This window comes from Lissotriton vulgaris, chromosome 8, assembly GCF_964263255.1.
Source record: "Lissotriton vulgaris chromosome 8, aLisVul1.2, whole genome shotgun sequence".
NCBI lineage: Eukaryota > Metazoa > Chordata > Amphibia > Caudata > Salamandridae > Lissotriton > Lissotriton vulgaris.
In genome coordinates this window covers 770,076,716-770,095,393 of record NC_141696.1, presented here as the reverse complement: position 1 = coordinate 770,095,393, position 18,678 = coordinate 770,076,716, and positions in this window count along the sequence as shown.

The following is an 18,678-nucleotide window of genomic DNA, read 5'->3' as shown; positions in this document are numbered from 1 at the left end:
CACACGTTGCACTGACAAGGCAGGCTCTGCGTGCAGCGTATGCAAATCTTCAATCCTCCGCTCGCTAAACACTATAAAGGGAGCACTCGCGAACGTGACAATGCTTCGCTGCTTTGCATCACGTCACGACGAGCACTCCGGATCCTGGCTCCATTTCCCCGTCTTTTTTTCAAGGTTCCTGAGTGCCGCGTAAGCCTCCCTTTTCCTCCCAATCTCTAAATACTTACTCCTCACTTACCTGATCCTGCGCGGCCGTCTGGAGTCTTCTTCTTCAACTGCAATTGACGGAACATCGCCTCGGACGTCACCGGAACCGACCCTCCTTCCAGGAAACTCGGCCAGGAGCTGCAAACACGGAAAGAGGGACAGTAAGCTTGAGTTGCTTAGTAACTACCTTGCCTAGAGATAAGACTCAGAATTCTTGCATATTCAGTACTATCCTCAGCAAATGTAAACAAGCCTTGGACAATCTAACTGCTAAAGTAGCTATCAAGCGTAAGACAATGCAAAATGAAAGTTAGCATAATTCAGTGTATAGTGTTGTAATGTGATGTACAGTAGAATTTTAATGTGATGTACAATAGGCATTGGGACAATTAATACCAACAAGCACAGGACAATTTGAGATTTGAATAGACAACGACACACAGACAAGTCAAATGTGTGTTTTGGTTATTTACAACATAACAGTGTGCATGAACGCTGTATCCTTAGTAAATACATTATAAAGTTTTGGTATAGATCAGTCCTTAGTCCTTGGTATAAGGATTAGTTAGGGTGCTTGTGCCTTTTTCTTTATTATTCTCTCTTCCAGAATCGAACCCAGTTGAAGCCTTCTTCCAGGGTCTTCAGGTATGTGTGCATGGTGAAGAGTTGATTTAACGTTTATCACTTACCCTGCTAACAATTGAGCATGATTATTGAAATGGAAAGATAATTTCCTTGTATTGTTTTAAAGGGCAAAAGTTCAAGATAAGAGTCAGACAGATTGCACTCCAGACCCTGTGAAGTGAAGGCATGGGCCTGTTGATAAATGGTGTGTAATGTTTTTATTGAATTCAGAAGAGAGAGTTATTATTGGAACATTCCTGTAAAGTCTTTTGGTGTTATTGTAACAGAGGAAAGCTTGCAAACAGCAAAGCCACGATCATGGCCCAGAGCACTTCAAAGAGAAATAGTACCTGGACGAAGACCAGTGTTTTGTTTTTGTTTCTCTCTCCACTTCCCCTTTCCCTTGTGGACGAGTTAGCTTATCAAGAGTTCATATCCTTGCTAAGTTGACTGGTTCGTGAGGGGGTTGTGACTATACAACATCAAGATGGAAACAACTGGAGCGCCTCGTGTGATTGATCAACACCGCCACCAAAAGCGAAGTTGTAGCTGAGATACAGAAGCCAAAACGCCCGCATGTGCAGATGCAACACCCTCATGGGCAGCTGTAATTAGGGCTGACCTGCGGTCCTCGTTGGGAATCAGTCTGTCGCCAACGTCTGGTATTTTCACATAAGGAGCTCTATCAGGACTATAAGAATACTTAGAAGGAAACCACTTAGGATATTTACTTCCCTTCTCAGTAGCTGCAATTGCTTTCAATATGTCATCATCAATCTTACTTTTGGAACGTGTAACTGCTGCAACCAAATATGTCGAAACTGCTGTCTTCGCGGCCTCATCGGCCAAACTATTGCCAAAAGCGTGAACTCCCATGCCCTGATGACCAAGAGTATGAATTACATACACGAGTGGCAGATGCTCTTTAAGTTCAGCCACTCGAACCCAGATCATTTTGGGGTCACGATAGTCATTTTGAGTCCAAAAGAACAGATTGTCATTGTAAGACTGGACACAGTAGTAGGAGTCACTCACAATAAGAGTAGTCACACCAGGGTCTGCGTACTCCAATGCAAGCATCAGAGCCCGGAGCTCCGCTAACTGGGCGGTACAGTCCCCTAATGTCTGTGTATGCACGACATCGGACTTGAATTCTCCATCCACCGTGGTACCAACCACAATAACGCAAGCTGAGGCGTATGTCTGCTTAGACCTGTACGCAACTTGTGCAGAACCATCAGTGTAAATGATACAATGGAAATCTTCCAAAGGGCGCAAATTCATACTGCAAATACTCCTGTGACCGTAAGGAGGCATAAAAAATAAACGTGACATCCGGAGGCGTCAATGATGTCGCCCATTGTATCCACCGTGGGTGCAAAGCTTTAGAATTCGGTACACTGGCTTTCGTCACTGCCTTCAAGGCAGGATACGGGGTAACAACCAACATGCGTTTTCCCTGCGACAGTGCGCATTCCTTTAGAATTGCCATTTGTACTGCTGTCAAAAACTTTTTCCACAGTGGAAAACCACATTTCTGCCGAAGTATACAAGTGTGACTTGTAAGTGATAGGTACTGTGTCACCTTCGTTAAAAGTAAGGTACGTGAAACTCACCGCCCCAGGGGCGATTCTTATCACCAGGTTGGTGTGGTTATCATGAGTCAGCAAGAATTTAGATTCAAGCAAATCAGCCTGCAAAGATTGCAAAATGGCTGAATGTTCAGGCAGCCAGCACGATTTGGTAAAAGTAGATTGTATCAAAGCATATAAAAGCTTGATACGCTGGGCATATTCGGAAATATAAGTACGCCCGAAATTCAAAAATCCCAGCAAGGATTGCAATTTTTTCAGTGTTGTAGCAGCGCGCAATTGTGCGCATTCCTCCAAGAAGTGAGGGCCAAACCTCGACCCTCATTATTGAGCTCATAGCCCAGGAACAACACTGTGTACTCAGCAATGTGAGACTTTGCAAAATTAAAATTGTAACCGAAGTCCGCAAAATTACAAATTATGCGGTCAACACGACACAGATGCGCCCATATCTCGTCGTCTGTGAGACAAATATCATCCACATACGAACACGCATCTGGGTCGATTCTCTCCAAAAGAGAAACAATACAGGCAGCAAACACACCTGGACTATTCTCATAGCCCATTGCCAATCGTCTGAATTTTTCTGTGTGCCACCACTAGTAAAAGCAGTCCATTGACTACTTAAATCCGAAAGATTGTGGGCAAAAAACACATTGGATATGTCAAGTGTGGTTTTAAACCGTTTACGCACAAGACCATCCACAAGGGCAGAGCCGTGAGTATTCTCTACTGCACAGGTAGGGCAAAGCGAGTTAAGATGCCGGTAATCCAGTACCAAACGGTATGAACCATCAGGTTTGGTCACAGTCAAAAGAGGGTTATTCATCGGAGACACACAAGTTTCAATTACACCTTGATATTCCAATTGTTCAAGGATTTCTGCAACTGAAGCTTTCGGTTCGCGCCGTATGGGATATCGAGGTTGAGGCTGTGGCATAGACCGCAAGGGAATCTCATGCTGGGGGGAGAATTTATCCCAGCCACAGTGAGTGCGGTACAATGCAGGCGCAAGGACCTTAGTCCACTCTTCTGCAAAATTTAGAGCATGCTCCTTCGACACTGTGTGCACGAAACTAGGGAGGATCACCTCCTCCCCTCTCGGAGCTGTGAGAACAAAAGGTGGGGGCCAGTCAGCCTCCGCTAACAAAATATTGTATGTAGTTGTAAGATTTTCCCAAATTACCACTTTTATGGTACGTTGTATGTCACCTTCAATTAAAAGGACGAATTCAAATAACCTGTCAGGGAGAGCTACTCTAGTGTCAGCTGTCTCAACAAAAACAAATTTGTCAGTCACTGTCACTGTCACCTTCAGTAGTGGACGCAGGTCCTCTCGCACTATGGTAATCTCCGCTGCGCTGTCCAACAGCATCACTGCCCACGTCTGATTTCGAAGCTGCGTTCTCACTATCTGTGGCATATCTTGCTGTTAAAGCTGCAACTTTCTTTTTCTGAAAAAGGGGTCTTTTCTGTGAAGAATCGTCCTGCTTGCCTTTTCCGTATTTCGAACGGTGCTGGTGGCGACCCCTTCCTCTGCCGCTGCCTCCACCACCACCGGACGAGGAGGCCGATGTGTCCTGTAAAGAACGAGGAGAACGTTGATCAGGAACCTGAAACCGATCAGGTGACTTAATCATAGCGTGGTCGCGCAAGTCATAAGACGCAGGATGTGACTCCTGTTTCCGTTGTTGTTGTTTTCCCTGTTTTTTTGTTTTAGTTCCAATTTTGTTTTGGAGCTTTGGGTTGATCGTCTTTGTCAGACTTCGACCCCTGAGTCTGTTTTTTATCTTTAGCAGAAAAGGGCTTGACACCTAAACTATCACGGCCTATGGTCTTATAAGCTGCAGTAATAATTCTCGGTAACTGACGGAGTTTATCGGCATCGGGGCCCTCGCACAAGTCATTAGACACATGGAAGTTTACTGCATCTCCCTTAATATTAGAAAGGACGAGGTCGAAAACTACATCAAAGGAGCCAACGAGTCTCATCCCCAATTCAACCGTAGCCTCAGGTCAGTGTTCACCCTGAACGCGTTTCATGACCATCGGCAGGACAGCCATTGACAGAGTGCCAAACACCTTGTGTACACCGCCGCAAAAATTCTACCCTATGACTCGCAGTCACCAGCTTCAGGCACCAAGTCCTTGGGCAAACTATTTGTAAGAATTCTGTGTTTTTTTATAGGACTCGAATTTGGAAAAACTGCTTCCAGTTGGTCAAATTACTCGGCAAGCCAGAAAGGCATATCATCCTTATCCTGGGGACACTTGTCCATAACCGCATTAACCATGACGGGACTAAGCTTCATCCCGCTCGGTCCAGCTGGGAGTGCCACAAGACCAGGGGCCCACCCTGGAAATTGTGGGTAATATATTTAACCAAGGCCCTAATAACTCCAACTGTGGAGTTGTATAGGGCCTCAACTCAGCAACGGGGACTGTCCCCACAAGAGGATGCAGGGTAAATCCAGCCAAAACAGGCCAAGAAACGCCTGGAATGGAAAAAGGACCTAATCTAATCACCTTTAAAGTGTGGGGAAGGTCGCCATTAAACCAAACACGGTGCTGCCATGCAGAAATCGGAATTTCCTGCATCCTATATGGAACATATTCCACGGGGACGACTGTGTGAGTGTAAGTGTTAAACACCTTAGTAGCCACATCCACTGCTGGAAATTTCACCCATGAGTAGAAGATCTCAAACGGGTAAGCTACCTCAGCACTCACCACTAGAATGACTGCCATGCCCTCCAAGCTGACGTTATAAGCCTGCAAATGATTGCAGACCACAATGCGACTATGCTGCGGTATGTCATTGTCAGCCATAACGACACAGTGAAGAAAGATACAATGCAAAACAATGTAGCACAACTGGATAGTAATTCAAAAGGAAATTGTTTTGAAAGATTCAAGCTTGAAAAGACCTATGTAATAATAGGTAGATTTATCCGTCACCACCGTTAACCGGAAACAATAGTGTGGGGGTTAAGGACTGATAGAGGCACTACTCAAGCGTCATGAAATAAGGCCACCAACGTATGGGCACCATGTTGCAGGGATTCTGCTCAATCACAGAACTGTGCCCAGAGACTCAGGGCCTCAGTGAATTAGGGTGTGCCAAAACTCACCTTAGTACACAAAGTCCCCTACCAGACTAGCATCAGTATCACATTAGCTCTTCGTCCTATACCAAAGTAACCAATGATTAGACAACCCAGAACATGCGACTTAGGATACCTCAGGTAAGGTGGGAAACATGAGCACTCTTTCGTTATACTCTCATACCAGTCCAGAGCAGGGAGTAAAGGGAGACACAAGCAAGTTTAAAATGTTCATTTTAACGCTGTCATCTCAAATGCAGCATCTTAGCTAATACAAGCAGACATATAATAAGAAATAAGATTGTCAGCATAGTTACTATTCCATAAAATACAAAGGGAGAAAGCATGTTATAATGCTAAATGGAAACAGGTTAAATATATACCTATATTTCCCCCCCCCCCATGCTAGTAGGTTATTTTATAACTATAGAAGGTCTCTTAGGCTTGCATAGGCGACCCCATACCTCAGAGTTTAGCAGGAGTGAATCACATTGAATTCTGCACAAGCTCTCAGCATACGAAAGTTCTCCAAGTGTGTTCAATCATGCCTACATAGTGGATTATTAATAGTGCCAGTATCTGAGCTGTCCACAGCTGCATATATCTAATGTCTAGAACGTGCGCTAATCAGTTCGAATAAAAGCAACATTGTTGATAACCTTGAAAGCCTTGGCACTCATTGTTCAGACTACGCTTATGAGGCAAGTCTAGCAATGTGGAAAAACAAGTTATTCTCATGTGAAGCAAAACTCTCAGCCTAACATGAAACAATAACTAATGTGTGTGTCGTGTGCAACAGAAAGCAAAAAGGTAAAGTGGCGTTTAAACTTCTAGTAAGCTCATGCTAACTTAACACTTTAGAAATGCAAGGCTCAGCCCCACTACAATGTATCATATCTTTACATTATTTTGCTGTACAATTTACCTGCTAAAGGTTTTCACGGCTTGGCCCGTGCACAGACTCTTGGAGTCAAGACCAACCCTTGGCCTGGCAGTGGTCTGGCCTGTCCTATTCATTTGCTAGCATCCACTTCTAATTGCATCTTAGGATTTTTACATGGGGCCTCTCAGTCACTTGATAAAATTATATATAAAAGGCGAGGAGTGGAAACATGGAGCCCTGCCTTCATGCGCCAGTTTGGGAACTCTACCATCAAGGCTTCCCGTAGCAGAGAGGAAGAACAGTGTGTGCAGTGAAAATACATTTAAATTAAGTGATCCCAAAACGGAGACTCCAGGCCTTTGACTTGTATGTAACAATAGTCATGAGTTCCCAAGGAGAACAACCGGGTCCAAATTGGATGGGCAAAGGCGTAGCTTCAGGGGCCATCTTTGGTCCATGAGTCTGGGCTGCTATGCCTGTGTCAGTTTTTCTCATTCTTTTCTCATTAAGAGCTTTTAACTTTCTTTATTTTCATTGGAGCAGAAACATAAATATTTATAGTGACTGGTTTACCAAAAAAGTAGTAAATCTGCACCCATGTCAGTACTTCTGGAGAGGGTGCAATTTTACTACTTTTTTGGAATTAACAAACATTTGCAGCTGTAGGTTAGAAAACTGTGCCAGTTTTCAGGCCTACTCCTGTAATTGAAAAACCCAAAGCTGATGGGATTAATGCTTGCAAACAGTCTAACCAGTGGCAACCATTCAGAGTAGTATTCCAAACTATTGTTTCTCACCCACTGGGACCCCCTAGACAGAGGCGACCAAATGAAATTCATTACGGACCCTGTTTCTCAAGGAAGCAATCCATCTAGATAGAACCTTGTTAATCTCATCCAGCTACCCTGCAGCCCCTTGCTTATTTGGTTGGGAAACATGAGATTCACACCCCTCAAATCTCATTAACTAAATTATGACCCTGATATTGCTAGAAACAGCTATAAAAGAAGTTGATGTTTAAACTGGCTGAAACAGAAATAGATAAATAAATAAGTAAATATGAAGGCGCAAACAAGGGACTACAAGTATTGAAACACAACTATGAATAGCACAATTCTTATGTTTTAAAATACAACAAATCAAACAAACATCCTAATAAACATTTATTGGATAGCCATCCAGTAAAAATAAAGTATCAATGAAAAGGAAAATGATGAAGAGTCCTTATTCTCTCCTCTACAGTTTTTAATAAATTCCATAAACTTAAAAAAATCAATTGGTATGAATCACTTTGAAGAAGTGTGGTTAGTACATTCATATGTTTGAGCGTTGACTTCAGATCCATATTTGCTTCTTTTAATTTTCCATGCTCATATAAAAATCCAGAGATATAAAAAATGTATGACCCAATCATTGGCTTCTTTTCCTTCAAGGCCATCACCAACTTCATAAAATCTATATATGGCAAGTAATGGATTATCGTGCATCTTGGGGTATTATTTTTATAAACTACATGAGATCTACTTGGGTGAAGTGCTCTTTAAATATTAAGCTCAGATATACATTTAAATTCAACAGCTTGGGCAAGAAACAGTTCATGAAGGTTACAATGTCTTCTCAACCCACATCATCAAGCAGACCATAAAGACAAATATGTTCTTTTCTGTTCCTGATCTTAAAATCCTTAGATTGCTTCTTTAAAGATTAAATCTAGCGCTTCAACTGTGTGACCCTCTGAACTACATCTTCCACAGTACTGACACTCAGTAATTTCAGTTCAATCTGAGGTATTCTTTCATCAAGGGGAGGCAAATTATCCTCTATTTTTGTAGTTTTCTGTTTGTCTTTTTCCTAAAGGCTTTAAAGCTCTTAGCTCTTCCAGTAGCTCTTCCACAGTGATGACTGGTGTCCATTTAGTAGAAGATGGAGAAACTTTCTTAGTTCTTTCATTAGCCGTAGATAACCAGAAGTAGAATCTTTGCATGTGGAGGAAGACAAAATTGGTTTAGGAATATTAGGTGACACTTAAGGCCTAGTTACGAGTTTGGCGGGCAGCAGCGTACCACCACACTGGTGGTCCGCTCCCGCACCACCAAACCTGTGGATGCACCACCCGCAAGAATATGAGTTCCTCATGTCTGGCAGACTGTTTTTGGCGGTCCCACAGAAGTGCCTTTGAAAATGAGCACTGCAATGGGAACTCCAAAAACAATTCCTGCACTGCAAGGACTGTAAAGACCATGCTGTGCAGGAACTGGGGTGCATTCACACAGGGGGCATATCCCATTGCACATAGGCAACAGGGATGCCTGCTGGGCCCCCTTTGTTTCAGGACCTCCAGCCTTTTCATGGAGGAAAGACCTCTGTGACACCGCTCGTGGTCCCAAAATTGGTAATATGGATAGCGGTGCCGTAGTGGCACCACCAGCATATTACTAAGGCCCGGATTGCCGCACGACCGCCAGGGAGCAAGGTTTCCCTGGTGGCTGCATCGTTTCAATGGTGGTCTGACCGCCCAACTCGAAATGGGGCGTTCAGACTAAGCTGGCATGAGTCTGGCAGTCCTTGGACCACCAGACTCATAATAAGGCCCATAGATTGTGAGGTCTCCATTCATCTTTGAGAAACTAAGGGCTCTATTAAGAGTCTGGCAGTCCATGGACCACCAGACTCATGGGGATGCGGCAGTGGTGGTCAGCCAACTGCCCTCTTACAATTAGGGCGGTCAGACTGCTATGGCCTCACTGCAGCTGCCAGGAACTCACAGTTCCCTGGTAGCTTTGCAGCGGTCAGGAGGCTGCAATATGCTTGTCGGACCCGCTGTGGTCCTGCCAAGCATATTACGAGTTTCTTCTCAGCCACAGTTTTCATGGGGGTTCCACTGCCTATAGGAGCCCCTGGTGCCTCTGTGCCTCTGTGCCCTGGGGTGTATGCAGGAGGGCACAACATGTGCCCCCCTATGTGCATGTACCCCAGTTCCTGAACAGCATTGACTTAACAGTACATTTGGTATAAGAACTGTTTTTGGCAATCCCATTGCGGTCAACACACACATACCCCTAGAGCTTGCTAGGGGAAGGAACTAGAGGTGATGGGGTTTTCAGGGTGAGCGGACCTCCAAACCAAACCTATACACACAAAAGAAGCTCCCCTGAAACAATCTGATTCTATATCAAGGCACACTCCACTAATTGAGTGGGGTGCAGGGCATCTAAAAAAATTTAAAGGACTGTCCTCACACACCACCAGGTGTCATGCTTCATCATTGGCATTCCTCGCTCTCTAGAAACTGCATTTGGTAGAGAGCACACCTAGAACTGGAGACAGGGAGGCACTTCTAAAAACTAAGTGGGGACCTGTGATTAAGTGTAAGGTTGAAAACCAATGTGAGCACCACAATCCATGTATTTGTAAGGTACTTACTTGATATTAAACTAAAAGTGAAGGGATTGGGGAACTAGTACCCCATCACCACTGATGTCATCAACATGTTCCTGCCATGTTGGCCCAGAAGGTAGTTGGCATTCATCAGGATGAATTAAACAGGGCTCCTATCTAATCTTATATGATAAAGATATTATTACCCTGTAGGGTGACATGTGTAAACCCCTACCTCCTGTAGGGATTTCTTAAAACCCCAAATCAAGGACTGGACTGCCCCATGGGAAGGGGGGACTGAGGGATCCCTGTAGTCACCCTTGTCTCAAGGTGCGTCCCTCGTTGTTCTCCTGCTAGTGTCCTCTTCTCTTCCCTGCTGATCCCATTGCAGTGCCCATTTTCAGGGCACTGCTGTGGGAACTTCAGAAAACACGCCCAAAAGGCACAGGTTTGCTGGTGCGGTGACGAGGAGGTCCCAAAACCAGAGCACCAAACTCGTAATCAGGGCCTGAGTCATCAACCAAATGAACAACCTCTAAGTTTTTTAACTGCCCAAGATTTTTAACTTTTTTATCCTTCCCAAATACACGATGAAGAAAATGAAATGTTGGGCCCCACCCAAATTGTATTATATTTCAGGAAGACAATACTATGTCAGTATTACCATGTGTAGTCTGAAAAAAGAAGAACAGTAAATTAGTCTCTTTGAATCAGTCTCTGCCATGACTAAACCACTCTGCCAGCCCTGCGGAGTAAGGACCATCAGAGGCAAACCTCTAACTCCGCCCACCTAATTTAGATCGACGGAATTACAGGTCACTTTTCACTGCCGTCACCACCTGGAAAACCCTTGCAGTAATGGGCAGTGAAAACTTCAAAATTAATCCCTCGCATGGGAGATTTCTCCACCCCTGCCCTTATTTCGTTTTAAATGAATGTCGCAATTACAGTCTCCTCAGTGCGATTTAATTAGATTTTTCTCTAGGTGTCGAGAATTGTCAATATACCAATACTATGATGTTTCAACTTCCTGCCATCGCCAATATGGCTAACATGATTTTTCTTTATTTAATTTTCCTATTGCTTGTGAACATTCTTGTTTGTTCATCCAGCTTGGCCCTAACTACATCAGCCCGCACTGAACTCACGCCACACCTCTGCCACTCTGCTACCCCATTCGAACGATTTGAGTCCTTCGTGTCTGACGGATTTGAGTCTGTGACACATGGGCTTACATTGCTTGTTTTCACAGTAAGTGCATTGCACGCTACCCCTTGACTCCATACTTGTCTACATGCCTGGTTCAGGGATCTTAGCCCTTGTGTTATTTTTCAGATGATTTGATCTATCCAGACACATGCTGTGTCCCACCTGCATATGGGTCTGGCTAATGCCAAATCCCACAGCTCTGCGCACACTCACTGGGCCACCACGCTTTGAGGTAATTGTTTCATCCAGCCGCTCTAAAATTTGCATTCCCATCTAACGCACCTCATTGATTATGTTATCCTTAATTCTTTTAGGTCTGGTTTAAGAAATTGTTTTTTTCTTTAATAATATTTTTATTATCATTTTCTATAAAGTTTACAAACAACCAAAACTTCAGCAGGTTCATCTCGTACATGAAAGGTTCAACATAATTTTCAATGTTCAATGCCGCCAACACAACGGATGATGCATTCTTATGGTAATTCTTCCTACTCCCTGCCCATTCTCTTCCATCTAGTCTTGGGTAAAATTCAGGCAATTCATATATTCTTAGGGTCTGCCCTATGTTGTATTACTATTGTGAACTTTGCGTAGCGGGTTGTGTCAATTGTGTTGCCTTCTCCAACATGTTTAGGCCACAATATCTCAGCAATGGCAGCCAGAACTTCTTGGTGCATCCTCTGGCCGTGTATCTCTTTTTTTCGGCCCCCATGTAGAGGTCCATGTTACTTAGTTCTTGTACTATTCATGACCAGTATCTATTTATTAGTGTGCACTCCCAAACTGGTGTGTATGAAGGCGCCACGGACTGTTTTGCAACTTAAGCAATCAGGTGTCTCCACCATGCCCATTGCTTGGTGTCACACTCTTTCATAATAGAAACTGTGCAGGACCTTGAACTGTATCAGTCGTAGTCTGAGCTTAATTGCTACCGCCAATGGGTGCATCAGTGCAGTTTCCCAGTCAATGTCTTTTAGTGGGCCTGTTGTTTCCTCCCATCTGTTTCTAAGGGCTATCAATTTGTCTGGCATATTGTTTATCAACGTTTTGTATGTCCAGGAGACTGCATTTGAAGGCATTACCTCCTGCAATAATCTCTCTTCCAATGGTGCACACTCAGCAATGCCTACTAGCTCAGGTTTTCGTGTTCTTCAAGCATGCTGGAGCTGCAGGTATTTGTAATGCTGTGTGTTTGACAGACTGTACTCTGCTTGGAGGTCTGCAAAAGTCATTGAGTCCCGATTCCGTATTATGTCTCCTTGCGTTGTGATCTCTACTGTGTCCCAGTTTCGAAAACCCTGCAGTTTCGCTAGATCTGAGAGCCGTTTCCCTTCCCACAGTAGTGTAGACTTGGTTAGCAGGCAGACCCAAACCATTTGTCTTTCCGCCCCTTTCCAGGCCTCAATTGCCCTCTGTGTTGCTGGGAGCAAGCCTTTTGTTCCCGCTTCCCCGTATATATAATGTAGATGGGTGTGTTTCTGGAATTGTAACCTTTCCAGGGCATATGTTGGGTTGTCTCCCGGAGCATAAATCGATTCGTTGATAGCTATTACGTGTGTAGCCCTGTAACAGGCTTGTATATCCGGCAGAGCTAGGCCTCCATTATGCTGACTACGTTGCAGTGTTTGTAGTGCTACTCTTGGGTGTCCCCCATCCCATAGGAATGTGGACAGATCATCATTTATTGCCTTGAATATTGTTTCTGGAATCTTACAATATGTGTTCTGAAACATATATAAGAGTTTTCGAAGCGAAATCGTCTTATACATAGCTGCTTTCCCCAACAGCGTCAAAGGGAGTTGCCTCCACCTGAACTTCCTGGAGATATGTAAACCAAGATAGAGAAAGCCTTCTTTGGTAATATGGAGGCGTTCTGGTATTGCGAATAAATCCATGGGGCTCCCACCAGATAGAGATTTGATTTCTCCGAATTAATGTTGTATCCAGCATGTTTGCCATAATCTTTTACTAACTGGAACGTCAGTGTGAGTGTCGAGCCCGGATTAGTGACATAGAGCAGGATGTCATCTGCATATAGGGAGATTTGTTCATCCCTTAGCTGGCATTCGTCATCCTGGAAACCCTTTAGGCCCTGATGGTTTCTAATCTTGCAGGTCAGTGGCTCTAGTATCAGCGCAAATAGTAGCCACGACAGGGGACAACCCTGTCTAGTTCCCCGCTGAAATGGGAAGTCTGATGATAAGATCCTATTGACTCTAACTTGTGCTCTAGGATTCATATATGAGTTCCACCCATGCCCTGAACGCCGGTCCAAATTCCACCTTCACCAGTACCTGTCTCAAAAAGGGCCAGTGGACCGTGTCAAATGCCTTCTCTGCAAAAGGAATCTGAGGGGTAGGCCTGTCTTTGACGGTGTCTAGCGAATTGGCCAATCTGTGTAAGTTGAGGCGAGTGGCCCACCGGGCATAAAGCTGGACTGGTCCTGGTGAACCAATGAGGTGATTACTGGTAGAAGCTTTGTTGCTAATACAGAGGCTAAAATCTCGGTTTCAATGTTGAACAAGGAGATAGGATGATAAGAATTGCAGTTTTCTGGGGGTGTACCTGGTTTCAGTAAGACCACCACCATGGATTGGTGAAGGTCTAATGGCAATGTTCCCTTCTCTGGTGCATGAACATATTGAGCAAATGGGAAGCCAATACGCTCAAATTTTGCTTAAACAATTCCGCTGGCTTCTACTTCTAAGGCATCTGTGTCCTCCTGACTCAGAGTAGGCATATCTATGCTATCCAGATACCGTACTATCTGCAGTTCCCCTATTGGTGGTCTAGACCTACATAGGTCTGTATTGTAGCTTGTGAAGGCTCCTGCTATGGTGTGTGAAGTTGAGTATTGTGTACCTTCATCTTGTATTTGATTCACCCAGTTCACCTCCCTTTCTTTCTGACTTAGCCTAGCTAGAAGTTGCCCTGCTCTATTCTCTGTTTCGTACAGCCTATGATGTGTGGCCTGTATTTGGGTTCTCGTTCCGCCAGTGTGCAAAGCTCCCCTTGTGCGACCGCTAGTTAACGTAATAGGGTGGTATCAGTATCAGAGGTGATTTTTCTCTCTAGGGCTAAGAGTTTATGTTCTAGGGTTTCTAACTGCCATGTGTCTTCTTTGTGTTTGCGTGCTATAGTGTCTTGTATCCTGCCTCTCAGCACTGCCTTGTAGGCCTCTCATAGGGTGGCAGCCGAGGACACAGAGTCCTCGTTTTCTCGGAAGTACAGTGTGATCTCTGCTTTTATTATACCCGTTACTGCCTTGTCATGCAGCTCCTAGGCATTCAATCTCCAGGCAGGGAGTTGTCTGGGCTTCTCTCCCCATACTCTTAACCATAATGGTGAATGATCTGAAATGTCCCGTGCCAGGTATTCTACCCTGTCTATCGATCAGATGTCACCTGCTGGAGCAAAGAAGTAGTTTAATCTAGAGAAGAACCCTGTGTGCCCCTGAGAAGAAAGAGTAGGCGAGTTCCTTTGGGTGGCAATGACACCAAAGGTCAGTCAACCCCAGTAACCTCATGAAATCTGCCAATGGAGTAGGGATTTGCGTCGCAGCTGCCATCTGTTTACGATTCAGTCATGTGTGTACCACGTCATTAAAGTCCCCCCATGAGGTGTGTGGAGGAGTCTGAGTCAAGCAATATCTTGGCTCCCTCTTCCATAGTGCTCGCCTGTAGTCGTGGCAGGGCATACACACTGATTAGTGTGAATTTGTGCCCTTTCCATGTCCCCTGAACAGCAACATAGACCCTACCGGGATCAGTCCAAACCCTTGTTATATGGAAGGGGAACGTTTTCCTAATTAATATAGCAACTCCGCGCGCCCCTGGAGAAAATCCCCCATGTGCCAGAGTAGTATAGAGTCCGCGGCCTATAAAGGCACAATGTGTACCACGCAAATGGGTTTCTTGCAAGAAAACAACATCAGGCTTAAGTCTCTGAATATATCTATTTAGGAGCCCTCTTTTTATCTTGCTGCCTAGTCCACTGACGTTCAATGTCAGTGCAGTGTAGTTTTCATCACCTATTGCATGTTTTTCTCGTGGTTAACATGTTGGGTGTTACGAGTATATCTGCTGATCTCCCATCAGCTCACCCTGTTCGTTAACTCTAAGGTTCCCGTTGCTGAAAATATCAAAACTATTATAAACTTCCAAACTGCAAAATATCTGACCCCCTAACTGCCTCCACCACCCCACTTTCTCCCACGCCTTCTGCCCATCCTATGATCAGTCAACATGACAACTTGGCGTAAGTTCAGTTTGAGAAGTCTGTAGTCCCACCCACCCTCTCTAACCCTTAAACATTAAAACCAAAATGGTAAAGGATATAAACTTTTCAAAATAATGTTCTGCTCAGGCGGTTCCTGAGTCTGGTAGAGTTGTGGGGGAGGGCTCCTGCAGCTATGCAGCCATGCGCCCGCCTGTGGCCCCTGAACATATTTCAGCCTTCCTTGCCACTTCCTTCTTGTTGCTGTTGCTTGTCTTCCACTACTGGTGTCCCAGGTGTGACGTTCTCTATATCAGCAAAGTTCTTAAGTAGCGGGTGATCGCTGTCGGTGTCTACTAGGGATTCTTTGTCTAAGGGGTCTGTATGGGTACTATCTCCTGGATTAGAATATCCATGTTGTACAGTGCTTAGCTCTCCTCTGGAGCTGGCACTCTAGATTACTGTGGGTGTTCCTAGTTCTAGAGTTCTCCTTCGCCCTGTTGGCAGTTGGAGCTCTGGTCAGATGAGGGATGGACCTACCGGTGTACAACTGTTACCACGGATTTTTTACAACGGATTCCATGACCACGGATTTTTTACAACGCAGGTCATGTTACAACGGATCCTTTTACAATGCTATTCACTACAACGCAGGTACTATTACAACGCAATACCATTACATCGTAAGTATAATTATAGGTAAGTTTATCTTTTTTGGGGTTTTTGGGTACAGGGGTATTTTTAGGTTTAAGGGCTGGGTTTGGGTTTTGGGGTACAGGGGTATTTTTAGGTTTTAGGGCTGGGTTTGGGTTTTGGGGTACAGGGGTATTTTTAGGTTTAAGGGCTGGGTTTGGGTTTTGGGGTACAGGGGTATTTTTAGGTTTTAGGGCTGGGTTTCGGTTTTGGGGTACAGGGGTATTTTTAGGTTTAAGGGCTGGGTTTGGGTTTTGGGGTACATGGGTATTTTTAGGTTTTAGGGCTGGGTTTGGGTTTTGGGGTACAGGGGTATTTTTAGGTTTAAGGGCGGGGTTTGGGTTTTGGGGTACAGGGGTATTTTTAGGTTTTAGGGCTGGGTTTGGGTTTTGGGTTACAGGGGTATTTTTAGGTTTAAGGGCTGGGTTTGGGTTTTGGGGTACAGGGGTATTTTTAGGTTTTAGGGCTGGGTTTGGGTTTTGGGGTACGGGGGTATTTTTAGGTTTAAGGGTTGGGTTTGGGTTTTGGGGTACAGGGGTATTTTTAGGTTTTAGGGCTGGGTTTGGGTTTTGGGGTACAGGGGTATTTTTAGGTTTAAGGGCTGGGTTTGGGTTTTGGGGTACAGGGGTATTTTTCGGTTTTAGGGCTGGGTTTTGGTTTTGGGGTACAGGGGTATTTTTAAGTTTAAGGGCTGGGTTTGCGTTTTGGGGTACAGAGGTATTTTTAGGTTTTAGGGCTGGGTTTGGGTTTTGGGGTACAGGGGTATTTTTAGGTTTTAGGGCTGGGTTTGGGTTTTGGGGTACAGGGGTATTTTTAGGTTTTAGGGCTGGGTTTGGGTTTTGGGGTACAGGGGTATTTTTAGGTTTTAGGGCTGGGTTTGGGTTTTGGGGTACAGGGGTATTTTTAAGTTTAAGGGCTGGGTTTGGGTTTTGGGGTACAGGGGTATTTTTAAGTTTAAGGGCTGGGTTTGGGTTTTGGGGTACAGGGGTATTTTTAGGTTTTAGGGCTGGGTTTGGGTTTTGGGGAACAGGGTTATTTTAAATATATATTTACAATTTAAAAAATAAAAATTAATTGTAGTAATATATGTTTTATTTTTTTAATAATACATAATTTAAATTAATAATACATTAATAATTATTTACTTTAAACATTAATTTTATTTACTTACCTGTAATTATACTTACGATGTTATGGTATTGCGTTGTAATAGTACCTGCGTTGTAGTGAATTGCGTTGTAAAGGGATCCGTTGTAACATGACCTGCGTTGTAATAGATCCGTGGTCATGGCATGCGTTGTAAAAGGACGCGTTGTAACATCATATATCCGGACCTACCTGTTCTGTGCTGCAATAAAGCTGTTTCCTGAAGTACCTGTTCGTGAGATCTTATTTCCGTTTACAACATTTGGCGACTTGGACTGGCGATGCGTCTGGCCACAGCTTCCTCGTTTATTTCTGCAGCCCAAGAAAGAATTACAGAACAATAGTGTTCCAACTCCCTCGCGAACCCCGTGTGGTGTACAGCGGACAACAACCATTTTGTTGTGGAAGTGATTGCAGTCTCTGAGGGATTTCCAGAGGATTTCGCTTTCCGATATCTACATCGTCAAAGTGAGTGATGTCGGCTCCTTCAACGTCTCTTCAAAGACGGTGAGCGTGATCCTAACGTCATCTGTTGAGTCGCGTAGCAACCACGTTGTACGCGAACTGCATCACTGAAGCGCATTCCTCTTCGTGCGCGTTTGTCTACGCTGTAGCTCTGACGTCAGACGTGTGACGGAGCTCACGCACGACGCAGTCGGCCATTTTGACTAATCTCTTCACTGTCTCTCGGTGGTCGCCTAGGAGACGCGATTCACCGAGAACTTCACCGTTTGTTGACAGAAACGGTGTGGAGTGTCAGCGGACCTTGAATATCCTGTTTGGAGTAAGCGCTTATTTTTAAATCTTATAATTAAAATAATAAGCGGACAGTTTTCCTTCTGACTTCAGTTTTAAACTCTGCCCTTACTTTGTCGTGTGAGAAGTGCTCTTTATTTTATAACCTTCATCTTTCTTTCATGACTGTGTTAGACTGACCTCATGGCTCAAGCAATAAATGTTGCTCTTCCACCGCAATTCTTGAGTGAGCCAGGGAATCCGTCTGTAACATGGGAAGACTGGATAGTTATGTTTAATAATTACATTCAGGCTCTAGATGGAGAAGACTTTTCACCTAAACGAAAGAAAGCTCTTTTGATGACTACGTTAGGCAAAGAGGGACAGCGTCTTTTCAAATATTTACCGCAAGTATTACCTTCTGGGTCACAAGCTGAATTAGATGAATTTAAAGAAGCGGTAACAAGACTAGAAACCAGATTTGGTAAAGAGGAAAACCTTGTCTTACAGAGATACAAGTTCTATAAAAACAAACAGTTGGCAGATGAGAGCATTGACGAATTTGTTGCACGATTACGTGAACTATCTGTGAAGTGCAATTTTGGTCAAATGGCGGATGAACTAATTATAGACCAGCTAATTGTTCAAGCTAACAACAGGAAGGTCCAAGAACGATTATGGGCAGCGAAGAACCCAACTTTGAAAGTTGCTATAGAACTAGCTAAAGTTGTGGAAGAAAGCGAGAAATGTATGAGAGAGAGTTACAGAAGAGTGGTTTAGAAACAAAAGTTGAGGAGGTTTCTAGTAAGAGTGTAATTAGTGACAATAGTGATGAGGAGGCTATGGCTGTTGCTATTGTTAGGAAAAAGGGCTATGTTCTTCAAAAAAAGAA